General features: G+C 44.6%; 1 protein-coding gene across 2 annotated transcripts in view; it reads left to right on the forward strand.

The window, feature by feature from the left end:
* Positions 1-1,813: 1,813 nt before the first annotated feature.
* Positions 1,814-16,610, forward strand: part of MPPED1 (metallophosphoesterase domain containing 1) — an 83,073-nt gene continuing 68,276 nt past the window's right edge. The window contains exons 1-2 of one of the 2 annotated variants that reach the window (XM_081005724.1): positions 1,814-1,935; positions 15,959-16,016. The gene's annotated coding sequence lies outside the window, so the exon portion shown is untranslated. Of the gene's footprint in view, positions 1,936-2,112; positions 2,351-15,958; positions 16,017-16,610 lie in introns of those variants that run through there. The other variant, XM_081005725.1, reaches the window with a different exon arrangement.

Genomic DNA, 16,610 nt, shown 5'->3' on the forward strand with positions numbered 1-16,610 from the left:
TTCTGTCCTCTCCCCCATGCTTTTCAACATCTACATGCAGCCGCTGGGAGAGATCATCAGGGGGTTTGGGCTGGGTGTTCATCAGTATGCGGATGATACCCAGCTCTACCTCTCTTTCAAATCAGAACCAGTGAAGGCGGTGACGGTCCTGTGTGAGTGTCTGGAGGCGGTTGGAGGATGGATGGCGGCTAACAGATTGAGATTGAATCCTGACAAGACAGAAGTACTGTTTCTGGGGGACAGGAGGCGGGCAGGTGTGGAGGATTCCCTGGTCCTGAATGGGGTAACTGTGCCCCTGAAGGACCAGGTGCTCAGCCTGGGAGTCATTCTGGACTCACAGCTGTCCATGGAGGCACAGGTTAAATCCGTGTCCAGGGCAGCTGTGTACCAGCTCCATCTGGTACGCAGGCTGAGACCCTATCTGCCCGCGGACTGTCTCGCCAGAGTGGTGCATGCTCTTGTTATCTCCCGCTTGGACTACTGCAATGCGCTCTATGTGGGGCTACCTTTGAAGGTGATCTGGAAACTACAACTAATTCAGAATGCAGCAGCCAGACTGGTGACTGGGAACGGCCGCCGAGACCATATAACACCGGTCTTGAAAGACCTACATTGGCTCCCAGGACATTTCCGAGCACAATTCAAAGTGTTGGTGCTGACCTTTAAAGCCCTAAACGGCCTCGGTCCAGTATACCTGAAGGAGCGTCTCCACCCCCATCGTTCTACCCGGACACTGAGGTCCAGCACCGAGGGCCTTCTGGCGGTTCCCTCACTGCGAGAAGCCAAGTTACAGGGAACCAGGCAGAGGGCCTTCTTGGTAGTGGCACCTGCCCTGTGGAATGCCCTCCCACCAGATGTCAAAGAGAACAACAACTACCAGACTTTTAGAAGACATCTGAAGGCAGCCCTGTTTAGGGAAGCTTTTAATGTTTGATGTATCACAGTATTTTAATATTCTGTTGGAAGCCGCCCAGAGTGGCTGGGGAAACCCAGCCAGATGGGCGGGGTATAAATAATAAATTATTATTATTATATTCTTAAATTGTGGTGCCCAGAACTGGACACAGTATTCCAGGTGTGGTCTGACTAAGGCAGTTAGGTCCAGTCGTGACCAACTCTGGGGTTGCGGCGCTCATCTCGCTTTATTGGCCGAGGGAGCCGGCGTACAGCTTCCGGGTCATGTGGCCAGCATGACTAAGCCGCTTCTGGCGAACCAGAGCAGCGCATGGAACACCGTTTACCTTCCCGCCAGAGCGGTCCCTAAAGCAGAATAGAGTGGTACTATTACCTTCCTTGATCTGGACACTATAATTCCGTTGATGCGCCTAGAATTGCATTAGCTTTCTTTCTGCTGCTGCATCACACTGTTCCCTCATGTTCAGCTTGTGGTCCCCCAAGACCCTTTTCACACGTGCTACTGCTGCCCAGCCAGGTGTCTTTCTTTGGTGCATCTGGTTCTTCCTCACAGCCCTAGACTTAGAGGGCAGGGGGGGCCCCCGAGGGTCAGACCCGGAACCGCTGAGCCCCTCGGACCCCAAGGTCCTTTCCACACGTGCTGCGGGCGAATCCCTCACACCACTCCGCCGCCCCCCCCCCCCGCGGCTGAGGAGACGGCGACCCAGAGGGGGTCGGTGGGCGAGGGCGGCCCCAATGCGCCCCTCGGAGTGGTCGTCGTCCCCCCTCCCCCTTTCTCCTCAGGCCGGGGAGCGAGCGAGGGAGGGAAGGAGGCGCCCGGAGGCGCGTCTCTGAGGGGGCTGAGCCGGCGGCGGCCGGGCTCTGTCTCGGGGGTGGCGAGGCGCCCGGGCCCCCCAGGAAGAGGTGGGGGCGAAGGGGGAGGGGAGACCGGGAGCCCCGTTGCCAGAGATGGCTGCGCGCTTTAAAAGGAGGAAGAGGAGGAAGAGGAGCGAGAGGCAGAGACGGGCTCCGTGAGGAGAAGTGAGTCTTGGCGGGAGAGCGAGCGAGCGAGGAGGTGAAGCGGCGAAGGGAGGCGACGCCTTGGCGGGACGGAGAGAGAGGCGGGCGGGCGGGCGGGGGGCGCTGAGGGAGCCCGCCTGCCATTGGCGCGGGGGCGAGGCGGGCACCCCCTGCCCAAGGAGGAGGAGGAGGGCCGGCCTGCCTCTGCCTGCCTGCCTGCCGGGGAGGCGGTTCTCCCGCCCGCCCCGCCGAAGCCGCGATGGGGGCCGCTTCCCTCGCGCGGGCGAGGCAGGCGAGAGAGGCAGCGAGCGAGAGCGCGGCGGCGGCTGCTTGTGGGAAGCCCCTGGGCGCCTCTCCTTCCCCTTCCTCCCCGCCGCGGGCTTTGGCGGGCTTTGTTGTTTTTCCAGGTTCCTCCTCCGCCTCGTCTCGGAAGCAGGTAAGGGACCCGCCGCGCTCTGCCTGTCACGCGTCTCCCTCCCCGGCTCGTGTGTGCGCGCGTGTTCGCGTGTCTGCGGCTCCCGCCTTCCGCTTCTAGATCCTTCTTCCCGGCTGCTTCGGGGCTCCGAACAAAGCGGAGCGGGAGGCGGAGGAGGACACGACGGGGCGGCGGGGGTCTCCCCCTCCGCCTCCGCCGCCAAGTTAGTCCGGAGTTTGCCGAGTTCCCGCGGAGGCTCCTCCGGGCGAAGGAGGCATTGCAGGGCTGAGCGGCTGCAGGACGCCGACCTCGGCCAGGCGGGCTCCCCCGTCCCTCCGCCGCGCTCCTGCCGCTCTTCCTCCGCCGCTCGGCTCTTGCCCGGAGCATCTCCTCCTCCTCCTCCACCCCCCAATTTCTTAAGAGCCTCCTGCCTCTTGTCCGCGGGTGACTTTGCAAAGCGGTCCCTAAATCCTCGGAAGCCCATGCTCCCTCCAAACCCGGCACTTTTTCGTTCCTGCGCACATGCTTGGCTTTTTCTTCCCCCTTTAATAATAGTAATAAAATAAAATAATTCCTTGGAAACCGGCTCCAACCCGGATCATCCTGCAGCCCCGGCAAGGCTTATTAGGGATGCTCACTGAAATCATCAAGTGTTTCTTCCGGGTAAAATGTGCATAAGGTTGGCCTCTATCCTGCTGACACCAACGCGAGAAGTTAAATGTCATTCAAGGGGGTTCGCAGGTCAAGACCTTTTTGCTCAGAAGTAAATGCCATTGAATTGCGTGGCGCTCTCTGCCACAGGACTAACTTCAGCTGCGTTGGGGTCTTGGAGTTTGGGTTAGAGCACCGCTCAATGGATTTCTACTGGACAACTTGTGTCCTCTGCCCTACATTTTACTTCGTCAGTGGTAGTAATAAAACAAAAATTGAAGTCATGTCAGTGGCTAGTAACCTAGAGCATTGTTTTTCTGTTTGGGATCAGTAAGTGAATTCATTGCCTTCACCCTGCGGAAGCACTGGTGTCTGCTTGAAGCATAATTGTTATGTCCCAGTATGTTATTTAATGTTGGATGTAGCAAAAGTCACTAGCCCATGGTGTAACAGACTATTGTTCTCGCACATCTGTCAATGAAATTGAGGATATTGAATTTTGAAAGTTCCTTCTAGTAAAGCACAGTGATATGTATGTATGTTCAAGGTAGCAGGCCATTGATAATTCCTTTGGGAAAAATACTGGAGAAACTATATTGGAGTTTAAGACTCTGAAAGAGAACAGTAGGATGTAATGGACCTGGAAAAACAAAAACAGTAACAACAATAGTTTAATGTTTTTGGACATGTAAAATTTGGACACTTAAATTCATACTGTGTTTAAAATGCTTTCGCCTTAATAAATGTATTTTCTTGAAATCTTATTAAGTGTGATCCCATATGCCGTTAAGTATGGCAAAAAGCTGGTATATTCTAGGCTGTAATTTAGCCATGGAGTCGTAATGATATGTTTAAACTGTCATCTCAAGGTTTATTTCATTATCTCACATGATAGGCAATTTTTATTAAATTGCAACCTTAAAATTTCTACCTGCAGGGAATGTATATTGTATGCATATATAAGTTAGTGCAGTGCATATTTATGAACACTCTCTCTCTCCTTTTCTCCCTCTTAAGGTTTAGGAAGTGATATGACTGCTAGGATTTCTGACATCTTGTAAGCAATGTTCTATCTGGTGTGACTGAGGAATCTATCTCACAATTGATACCAATACCTTTAGCTGCTTTTCTGAATTAGGAATTCAGTTTTACAATAATAATGTGATCCAGTCTTAAAGGTGAAATCTGTAGCTTGTTCATTTATGGTAGTGTTAATGTTTATTTCTATAGTTTACGTCTGTTTGTTATGTTGGAGGTGTTATTGGTCTCAGTGTAAAGATGGCCAATAGTTGTTACAGTCCTCCTATCATCTATAGATATCGGGGTTGTATATCCTGGAAACTGGTTTACCCCTAGTTACAGTTCCCAGGGCCCTTAACAGTACAGTTCCCATGATAATTGGGGGAGGGAGGGGCATGCTTTAAATGTATTGTGTGTACACGGCTTAAGTTTCTGGGCCACTTATGGGCAGCATATTATGGTTTTGTTGAACAACCTTTATGTTGCAGTTTTTTTTATAGGCAAGCTATAACAAATAATACTTACAGAAGTTATGGAAATAATTGTTCACTTCAGACAGTCCAGGAAGTTCACAGACCGACCTCATTTGCATTGTTTTACCTAAACAATTTCAGTCCGACCATCTTTAGTAGATGAGGCAAAAACTTCCAGGGGATGTTGCTATTCACAAGGGAGAGTTAATTACTTTTTATAATAGAATACTTGAATACCAGTGTCATCCTTGTTTAGGTAGTGATGTTCCTGGAAAGGGTCTTACTGATCGCATGTTTTGTAAGATCTTATGTCTGGTGGCTTATCTGAAGCATAACAATTAACCATTACCACCATCCTCTGCAGTTTAATTACTTAATTTGATGATAATACCGCATGTGAAATTTGTTGCCAAATCTTGTTCTAACAGTCTTGCAATGGAAGGCCATTTTCAGTATAAGATCACCTTCCCTTGAAAACCCTGCCTGCTATGCTGGCATCATATTAAATATGTCACCATTTTCGGTTTGGATTTGGAAGGAGTTGGTTGATTGAGGATGTTGAATACAGTACTTCCTTTCTGCATCATAAACACGTTAGTGAAAATTTGAGTGTAAAACCATCTACCCCTAGTAATGAAGTTCTCCTACTCTCTCTTTGTCCTTACATTAGGTGTGTAGGAGAAAAGAAGGAAAAAAAGGTGGCACTATGCTTGGCAGCTTTAAGCTGTTTTCCCCCTCCCTACACCTGCTCAAAGAAGATAGATAACGAGTAAATTGATTAAACGATGGGTTAAGAGATTTAGGTTATACATTAGAAATAGTGATGAATAACCTGTCTAAAGATGAAGTAGAACCCTTCTAGAAGTGATATGGAGAGCCATGTCAGATCCGTTGGTGCCTTACTTTAGGAAACAGAAAGACAGTACTGTGTGTTGTGGAGGTGTGTTAAGGGGTGTGTTAATAGGGTGGTAAGGGTTATAAGGGGTCAGTGACCGAAGACAGCAAAGGGGAACAGATTTGGATCCGGAATTGGTGTGTAGGGGTGGGATTGGAGTGCTCTGGGATTTATTTGTGTGGGGACTATGGGGCTGAAAAAGTGTGAGACTTGAGTGTCACAAGGCATTTGGAAGCTGCAAGCTAGCTTTTTAAGGTTTGGATGTTCCTTTCCACTGAAAGTAGAAGGCATTTTTTCTTCTTTTTTGCTAGGAGTGCTATTAACTTTTGTTTTTGTTTAATTTATTTATTAAATTTGTATATTGCTCTTCATCCGTTGATCTCAGGGAAGTTCACAAAATACATACAACAAAATACATAATAAAAAGAAAAACAGAAAACAAATTCACGATGAATTTATTTATAGGTGAATATTTTTGTCTGAATTTTCTAAACATAAATCCTTAAACGAATTGGTCACAAAAATCACTGACTTAGTTTCTAGTGATAGTACCAAGCCAGACAGCAGATGAAATTACTGCATTTTTACTATTTTAAATTCCACTATTTCACATTTAACTAATACCAACAGTGTAAAAGTTCATTGTTCAAAAATTATAAAGCTCCTGTCCAAAGGCCTTACAAACCTTTTTTTTTTGTCAGGGGGGTACCCTAACTCTAATGTGTAGAATTGCAACCTAAATGATTTGCACTTTAACTCATTGGTATTGTTTGATTATTAAGGAGAGGATGAAGATTTTTTTAAAATTATAGGTTATAACATATACCTATGTTTCTTTCTGATTGATTGAAAACTAAGAGACCTGTAGCACTTTAAATGCTTTAATAATAATAATAATAATAATAATAATAATGGCTTAAGCTTTTTCTGATTACAGCCCACCTTGTCAGGTGCCAAAGGATTATTTGTTGCTTTTGCAACAAAGATTTGTGAATAGATTTCTGGAAACCTGCATCATTTCTTGTTTTACACAAGGCATACATGCAACAGCATCATTCATTTTTTGTTTAAACTTCCCTTTATAAATGCTTTTAAATAAAATGACTAATGTAACATAAGAATCATTTTTCTCCATTAGTTTTAGAAACTAATTAAAGAGTGAATGTTTTCTTTTTTTAAAAAAAATCCTGTTAAATTCATTAGGTAATTAACCGGCAGCAAGCAAATGAATTGTTCTTAAAATCAGGCTATATTTTGAGTTGTAACAAATTTTAAAAGTCTAGCACGGTAAAGGAAAACCATTTTTACTATATCACAATTTGATCATTGTAGAAAGTAAATCATGGAAAAACATTTAATATCTGGATTTGGAGTCATTAAATAAATAGATGGTCAGGTGTCATTTTGATGCAGAACACTGACAAATATAATTAGTCTTTCACTGTGAGTCCTAATTTTCCTGTAAATGAACAGTTCCTTTGTTTTCCTCTTACATTTTACATGGAATTAGTCTGATTTATAAGAACTTACCAAGAAAATGTTATCCTTCTTGTCTACAATTCTTTATTTATGGACTTAATTAGATTTGGAGCCCGTCTCATTTTACAGATATAAAATGAAGATAGATTGTTCCTATCCTATATATATGTTAGACAAGGACTTGGATAAGAGTGGGCGACAATTTATGTACAGTCACAGGTGTTCATACATGCTGCACTCAAATGGAATTTCCTGGGGAGAAAGCAAAACAGAAGTAGGGGAAGGGAATGCTTCATAAGGAAAAATAAGGAGAGATGTTAGCATATGAAGGATCAGAAATGAGAAGTGAGAAGACAGGGAAGTGAGGCTACTTTTCATTAAATTACTCCTAGAGACAAGTGATGGTGCCACAGAAATGTTAACAGAGAAAATTAAGGCATGGGATGGCAAGGAAACATGCAAGGGAAGAGAGTTTTGAGGAAAGGGACCAGGATGTCTGTCCATGTGTCTTTAATAGCGGACAGTCCTCTATTTGAAGGACTGCGCCCAACTCCAATAGAGAAGGGGGCTCACCAACTCCAACTGGATGGCTCTTCAACAATACCTGGGCAGTAGACTGAGAAGACTCACAAGGAACCTGATCACTGTCCTCTCTTCTATGATGAGATGTGTTTCTAGTCGTTGAGTCTGAATTTGCATCTATACATTTAAATCAGCATCTGCAGAGTTTATGGTAACGTGTCCTTGTTTGTCCTCTTTTTTTGGTTATGCATTTCTTAACCAATTCCTGATCCACAAGAGGACCTATCCTTGTATTCAGTGACTGCTAAACCTACTCAGGAGTCTTTGGTGGGATACTTTGTCCAAAGCTTTTCGGAAGTCCAAGTACACTATGTCAGCTGGATCACCTCTATCTGTACACTTGTTGACACTTTCAAAGAACTTTACCAGGTTTATGAGACAGACCTTCCATTTGCAGAAGCTCTGCTGGCTCTGCTTCAGTAAGGTTTGTTCCCCAGTGTGCTTGGTTATTTTATCTTTAACAATACTTTCCACCAGTTTTCTGGGGGCATTCAGCTAACCAGCCTGTAATTTGCAGGGATCTCTGCTGGATCTATGTTTTAAAAAACATGTTGCCTTGGCTACTTTCTAGTCCTCGGGTATGGATGCTGCTCTGAGAGACAAGTTACATATTTTTGTTAGAAGATCAGCATTTTCACATGAGTACTCTCAGTTGGATTCCATCTGGACCCAGTGATTTCTCCGTTTTTGTTTTGTTTATTTGTCCTAGAACCTCATCTCTCATCACCACTATCTCCCTTAGTTTTACAAACTCACCTCCTGCAAAGGTTAGTTCAGGCACAGGGACCTGCCCTATACCTTCTGTCATGAAGACAGAGGCAAGGTATTCATTCAGCTTCTCCTCAACCCCTATCATTCTTTAGCACTCCTTTGACTCCTTTATCATCCAAGGGTCCAACTGTCTCCTTGCTACTTCCTGCTATTAATATATTCAAAGGACTTCCTGTTGTTGGACTTAACATTTTTAGCCATGTGTCCTTCAAATTCTATTTTAGCATTCCTTACTGTCTGCTTGCACCTCCCCACCCCAAGTTTGTGTTCTTGTTTCCTTTTTTGGGACAAGCCTTCAGTTTTTTGAAGAAAGCCTCTAAAAGCTGCTTTGACTGTCCTTCCTTGGAGGGTTTTAAGCAGAGCTTGGATGGCCATCTGTCATGGACGCTTTAGCTGTGATTCCTGCAATGCAGGGGGTTGGACTAGATGACCCTTGGGGTCCCTTCCAACTCTATGACTCTGCTCATTAACCAGACTGGTGTTCTCTTGACCCTCATGGTACCTTTCTTGATCTGTGGTATACACTCCAGTTGAGTTTCTAATACTCTGTTTTTAAACAACTCGCAAATATTTTGAAGTGCTTTGACCCTCTTGACTTTGCCTTTCAACTTCCTTTTTACCAACTTTCTCTTCATTTGGGGGAGGTTTCTTCTTTTGAAATCAAATGCACTGTGTTGGATATTCTTAGATCATTTACATGTATATTTAATTTAATAGCACCATGGTCACTGCTCCCAAATGGCTCAACAACACATACATCTCATATCAGGTGCTGGGGGGGGGGTGCCTCTCAAAATTAGGTCCAAGGTTGCCACCCCTCTGGTTGGTTCTACCACCAACTGTTCTAGGCTACAGTCATTTAAGATCTCTAGAAATTTTACCTCCTTGTCATGACTGGAGGACATATGCAGCCAGTCTGTGTGAGGGTAGTTTCAGCCACTCATTACTACAATGTGTCCTCTTTTGATGCTTGATTTCATTATTCATCTCAAGATCTCCCTGGACCCCTGGGGCCCAGTATCACCACCCACAATGATTCTATAGAAGTATTCGTCACTTTTGGGATTTCTAGCTAGCGGGATTCAATGCTGTCTGTGACGTTCAGAGCGACACAACCTTAGGTACACCCTTCTTTTTGCTTCCTGTAGACTTTATATCCAGAGATAACAACGCCCCACTGGTTTTTTCCATTCCACCAGGTTTCTATTATGCGTACTATATCAATGCCATCCTCTAAGACAAAGCGCTCCCACTTGGAGGTGTCTAGGATTAGCATATAAACACTTATATAAATCTCTCTTTGGTGCTTGTGTTTGTCTTGTGGTCCTTTGGCCTCTCTGAATTTCTGTCCTGTCCCCTGCACTCTCAATGCCTAGTTCTCTGCAAGCCCATTTAATTTTTCCTCAGTTTCCTCAGTTTTACTTTGTGGTTGAACTGGTCACTGCTGCAATATCATTTTAGCTGATCTGCCACGGGGTCCACTGACCCAGGCAATCACAGACTTATTCTTTCTTGCAAGTATGGATGCAGGACACTCAGGAGATTTTCTGCCTAATAGCCTCTTGCCTTTTAGTGACTAGTCCTACAAATATGGAAGTGCACTTAGTTGTAATTGACCATTATATAAATAAACTGCTCAAAAACCAAAGTGGTTTAAAAATGTTTCATGTTTACTTCTAGTTAGAAATAGGCTTAGGTTTTTTGGTTTTGAATACTAATCCATAATTGTTCTGTCTTCAAGAAAGTTATGGGAGTGGAGAGAGAAAGTGAGAAATCACTATAGATTGCAGTTTAAAGTGTCCCAAAGGATTTGGTTCTCCTTTCAAGATGCTTGTTTAACTCCCATTGACAGTAATGGCAGATATATAATGCAGTCAAATTTTAATGAGTTGGCTTGTAAGTGCATATTTCCATGCTAGGCACAGTTTCAACTTAAAATTACACTTTTGAAAAAGGTTCATTCATTTACATTTTCAACCAAGACCGTTTTTTCAGGGTTCTCAGTTCTGCCAGTATTTACGCACATCATTGACTTCAGACTGCAGATGCCTAAATGTCAGTTCATAACAATATTGATGTCAGTTCCATAAATTGGTGGAAAGTTACTGATTAGGTCCGTGGTTTTCCACCAGTGTGCCTTGGCACCCTGGGGTGCCTTAAATAATGGTCAGGGGTGCCACGGGCAACACTGGCCTCTGTCCCTCTTTCCTTCCCTCCTTCCCTCCCTCCCTCCCTCTGATGCCCTCTTGCATCTCTGCCTCCCCAAGGCTTGCACAGCTGTTTGTTGCAGCAGCCCTGGCTATAAGCTCCCCATGTGAATGGTGTCTCTGGGGCTGGCCAGGGGGTGCTGGTTTCCAGGAGCTGAGGCGTCCTTGGAGTAAGCAAGCAAGTGGGTGAGGGAGCCCAGCCTGCCAGTCCCTCGTTGTTGGGAATGGACAGACAAGTGCCAGGCCCCTGTGGGGCAGTGTGAGGAGGCACCTCTCTTTGGGGCAGGAGAGGGGCAGCTCAGAGAGGGAACACTTCACAAGGGAGGGTGTTTGAAAAAGGGTGAGAGGCTGCCGGCTCTGCAGGCAAGGGTGACCTAACTGGGCTCCTGAGCCTCACATGGGTGCCACAGAAAGAATGTAGTTGGTCAAGGGACCCATGGACCCAAAAAGGTTGAAAACCTCTGGATTAGGTAATAGAAATCCCAAGCATATGCTTTTAAACTCTGTTACCTCCTTCACTCCTGAAGGTGGAGGTGGTCCTAGAAGCTGGGTTCCTGGGAGTGTCACTGCCGCTGAGAAACAAGAAGTGATGTGCCTATGTTTGAGTGAGGAACTAATTGGAACTCTGCAAGCAGCAGTTCTAGCAAAGTGCTTCATTGCACAGGTATTCTCTGTTGTCAAGCAAGAGAATGAGGATTACAACTGAGGTGAAGGGGGTAGTGCTTCCTCCATGTGCAGGAACTTGCATGCATGAAAGTGCCTCCAGACTGTTGGAGGGGCTCAAGTGCTTACCAATAATTTAGGTTTGTGCAAATTTAGGTTTGCACAATCAAAGTGGGTTAAAGTGCTAGGGCACCTCAGTGGAGCAAATCAACATATATATATAAATGCAGACTTCCTGCAGTTAGGGAAGTCACAGAGAAATGCACAGGAAAGTGTAGGATGAATGAAGAGTTAATGGGAAGTGGCTCACCATGTAAGCTTCATGTAAGCAAATCTATATGAGGTTCAGTATACAGGCCATATAGAGGAGCACTGAGAAGCACACACAGATGAACTGTGAACAGGCTTCAGAAGGTATCTTACTCAGAAGCAGATGAGATCTCAGGTGCTCCTCCATCTCTCTCTCACTTTTTAAATTGTCTGGAGAGTTCCAATATGTACAGGGGCTGCAGCACAAGGGAATTGAGAATTTAACCCTTCCACGTCCAAGAAGGCCAGCCCCCCCACCCTGTTTTAGCAGAGGCGGACCTTGGTAATATGGCCCTCTGTGTGACGCCAACATTTTACATCCCGCTGCCTTCCCAAAGTTGGGCAAGTGCTAACTAGGCTTTGGGAAGGAGTCTGGGGAGGGAGGGGGGACTCTAGGTTCCTGTCACACCTCCTTCCCAAAGCCCAGCACTTCCTAGACTTTGGAAAGGAAGCCAGGAGGTGCCCCCTTGCCCCCTGCGCTCTGTGTTGGGGAACCATTCGTGCTGCCGGAAATCTGCCTCTCCTGCTAGGAAAACCATATATGTGTCAATTCCAAATAGCCTCAGGGAGGGATGGTGGTAAATTTGCTCCCTCTGTAGTACTGATTAGATTAGGTCTCCAGCATTTCTGTATGAAGAAAATGTCAAAAGACAAAGGTGCATTCAGACATCTCTGAGGCATATGTAGCTTAGCCCTTGTATGATTAATAATTTTATGAAATACTTTTACTTTTACCCATCTGATTATACCATCTTTTCCCACTGGATATCAATTCATCCCTATCTCCCCCTAACATTCAATTTATCCTTGCATCATCAGCATGTTATAGATTTGCAAATATCATATGAAAATGCACTTGTCTTCTCCACACTTTAACTGCTTAAATTCCATGTTCTCTCTTGTTATTTTTATGTATTTCCAACCTTCATTATAAATATTATGCTGTATGTGAGCAGTTTTTTGTTTCAATATTAGATTGCAGTTATAAGAGATAATCACTATGGGGGTGTATCTCTGGGGTTTGTGAAATACACTGCATAGGTATAGCAAAAGTTGAACAGGGAACAGTAGATAATGGAAAGAGAGACATTATGAAAGCAGAAGCAAAGAGTTAGAAAAATGGAAATCAGGAAGAAAGAGTTCAGAGAAATATTGCCTTATCTGTAAATAAAAAGAGCAACTAAAATGTGATTGAAAAATGGCAAAATGCAAAAGATGGAATTACTTTCTGTAGACATGTCAACAATGATGGAATATGTTAGAGTGAAGAGTAAATATTCTTCAGCAAAAAAAGCAAAAATCCAAAGTCCTATAAACACCTATTCATCTCATAGAATGAGATTTCTTTATTAAGGTGCATAAAATAATAATGTATTGCCTCTGAAAGGTCACACCAGGCTAAAAACTACAGCTGATTTTACATGCCACAGATAGTTGTATTAGTCCTTTTAGTGCAGGAAGCAAGATGTGGAAGCTCTCAGAGCATCCACTCACAATGCCACTGGTTGCTTGAGGTTTTCCTTGCCTCTTGAGGCATCCAGTGATCCATTTATCCCTCCACACGTCAGAGTTCCATGTACAGGGGATTTGCTCATTCTTTTTATTATTAAATGTATATCAAACAAAACTTTACAGTATTCATGATTTGTGGAAAGGAGCTCAGAGTCTTGAAACAAGACAGACTGTATGCGTTGTATCCAGTGATCCTGCAGGTACTTTTTCCGGCACAACACTCTCCTCTCCCCTTGTCCCTGTGTGCCCTCCAAAAGTTCTCTAGAGGGTTGGGGGAAAACTCAGAACATATCTGGAGTGTGCATGGAGCGAGGAGAGGAAGGGTCAAGCATTCTGTGTGAATGGAATGACTTCTTTAACTACAACCCTGTGAGCCTACTATTGTGCTTTGGCAAAAATGACAGAGAGGAAGGTTTAGACCATGGGTAGGCAAACTAAGGCCCGGGGCAGGATGCGGCCCAATCACCTTCTAAATCTGGCCCGCGGACGGTCCGGGAATTTGCGTGTTTTTACATGAGTAGAATGTGTCCTTTTTATTTAAAATTTATGGGGCATAGGAATTGGTTCATCCCCCCCCCTCAAAATATAGTCTGGCCCCCCACTAGGTCTGAGGGACAGTGGACCAGCCCTCTGCTGAAAAAGTTTGCTGACCCCTGGTTTAGACCAACAGGTTTGCAGATCCCTCCACTTGCAAGCTGTCTGCAAATGTGGGCTCTCACAACTATGTTCTCCTTGAGCAGAGGGCAGAAACTACAATTGCCTTTTGATACAACAGAATAACTAACATATGACAAATCTTCTCCAATCCAGCAAGACGTTTAACTTGTATCTAATTTTAGGCACTTGACTAAGTTGCTTATAAATTAGGTAAATATCTACAAACCTTCTCATTTTGCATATCTTAAAACATTAACAAAACAAATTATGATTGTATATTTTTGGATCAGAAAGTACCACAACCTGGGGTTGTCAATCCCATTTCATGGGAATTTTCCTCAAAAGTGCTACGTGCTGATTGTGCTGTGCTTAATACGAAAACCTCCATCTTCATAGTTTTCAATTGCCACAAAAATGCTAGGTAGGACCTTCATGAAAATCCTTAAGCCGTCATGGCCTCTCACTTTGTCATGCAGAGTCCCAAATTCCCAGTTGCAAGCCTTCCCTCCCCCTCCTTGTAAAAAACCCCACCCAAATCTTTCCCCACCTTTTCATTCATTGCCTCTTCCATCTCCTGGCCAGGGAAAGAGAGCAGCAGCAACCTACTTCAGTTTCTCATTTGCACAGATTTACCAGCTGCTCAGGGACGCGGGTGGCGCTGTGGGTAAAAGCCTCAGTGCCTAGGGCTTGCTGATTGAAAGGTCGGCGGTTCGTATCCCCGCGGCGGGGTGTGCTCCTGTTGCTCGGTCCCAGTGCCTGCCAACCTAGCAGTTCAAAAGCACCCCCGGGTGCAAGTAGATAAATAGGGACCGCTTACTGGCGGGAAGGTAAATGGCGTTTCCGTGTGCTGCGCTGGTGCTGGCTCGCCAGAGCAGCTTCGTCACGCTGGCCACGTGACCCGGAAGTGTCTCCGGACAGCGCTGGCCCCCGGCCTCTTGAGTGAGATGGGCGCACAACCCTAGAGTCTGTCAAGACTGGCCCGTATGGGCAGGGGTACCTTTACCTTTACTTTACCAGCTGCTCAGCAACACTGCACACAATGGGGAGGGTCTGCTCTGCGTCCAAACCTCTTAGGTCCCGGCCCAATTTGTTTGCATTGCTGCCTCACCTTTCCTTGCCAGTTTCATTTGGGAACCTCAAGTGTCACTGAGGTGTGTTGTGGGCATTTCCTCTTTGGGTCCTGCTTTGAAAAAGATGCAGAGAGATCTGATCCTGCAGCTTGTCCCTCTCTGTGGCTTAAAATGAACCAGACTAGATTCCTGGAGTGTAGGGGCATTTGGGGAAATGGGGAGGGGTCTTCCGGAGGAAAAACCCCTCCCTCCAAAGCCCTTTCCTGCCTGGCTTCTCACTTGGATGGGAAAAAGACATTGATTTCTCCCATGAGCTAAATTGGAGTCGCCTTCTGAATATTGGGGCATGTGCAGAGTGCCCATTCAATACACCAGCATTCGAGTCAAGAGGTGGGGGCTTAGAGGAAACTTGCTACAAACATTTAGATTGTGCTGAGCCACTCTCTGACTCAACTCTCACAAGTATGCTGACTCACTCTTTAAGGAACCAGCATATACACTCTGGTACTAACCCATAAAACCTTTTTTAAATGTCAAAATCAGCATTTTGAATTGTTCTCAGAAGTGGACTGGTTGCCTATGCTTCTGTTTATAAATTGCATGATTTCATTTCATTTCACTTTCAATTTGTATACCACCTTTATACATTAGTGTGCTCAAGGGTTAGAAATGACAAAATATATAACAATAATCACATTGGTTCTATTTTCTACTATAATAAAGTAACAATCATATTGTCATTCTATAACAACTCAAAATGTCTTTAAAATATGTGATCGGCTAAATAAACGCAAGATATGCAATGTTGTAAATCCTTTTTGAGTTTTCTTCTGAAGACTATGGTTCTGTTTCTGTGTTACAGGGTTTCCCTTCTTTATGCAGAAAATAAAATGTTATTGGGCTGATACAACTTATTTTATAAAGAGTAAAATATTGCACTTACGACGAAGCATGCATTTTGCTTTTACAGCATATATATTTTATGAGCAAACATGGATAATAATTTAAGTAATAATCATCTCCAAACTGTTTTATGAATGATGGTTTGTTGTCTCACAAATTGAATGTGGCCTTCTGGACTTATAATAATGTTTTCAATATAGCTAGCAAATTGCCCATTCCCAGTTTATTACAACTGAGTCCAAATAAACAATGAACGTTTTTTCACACAGTTTTTGGTGTTTTTATTCTTTCAAATAGAAGATGTGATTTTCCTTCAAATCAGGTTGTCAACTCCCCCCCTCCCCCGCCCCCTGGTAGGCCAGTGCTATTTTGGAGGGGCATAACCATCACTGTGATCATTCCAGTGATATTAATTCTGTTAATTTTTTGTTTTTCAGGAGGTGCAGCACTGACAATGTGAATGTGCGATGATGAAAACATTTGTGGTTTGAAACTGTAAGTTTCCACTGTTGGTGCTTGCAGAGAAAAGTATGCGATTTTGAGACTGGAATGATGAAATTATTTAAAAGATATGTTAGTTTGGGAGGTGATAAAATTCTGATACTGTGAACAAACAAACTGATGCCAATGATATGGTTAGAATCCAAAGGGGAAGCTGCACATACTGAGAGCCAGTGTGGTGTAGTGGTTAAGAGCGGTAGTCTCGTAATCTGGGGAACCGGGTTTGAGTCTCCGCTCCTCCACATGCAGCTGCTGGGTGATCTTGGGCCAGTCACACTTCTTTGAAGTCTCTCAGCCCCACTCACCTCACAGAGTGTTTGTTGTGGGGGAGGAAGGGAAAGGAGAATGTTAGCCGCTTTGAGACTCCTTAAAGGGAGTGAAAGGCGGGATATCAAATCCAAACTCCTCCACATGACCTAGTGCTCATGCCTTATTTTTCCAGAGTTTTCTGCAATCCCCCCTCAAGCCGTTAAACTTTTTTTAAAAAAACGTACCAAATTTACATATAGTTTGATTTTACGAAGGGAAACTTGGCAAAAGGGAAAGTGCACAAACAGCATTATTTCCATTGACATGTTCATTTACATT

The sequence above is a fragment of the Podarcis pityusensis genome, assembly GCF_964106645.2.
Source record: "Podarcis pityusensis genome assembly, chromosome: 5".
Taxonomy (NCBI): domain Eukaryota; kingdom Metazoa; phylum Chordata; class Lepidosauria; order Squamata; family Lacertidae; genus Podarcis; species Podarcis pityusensis.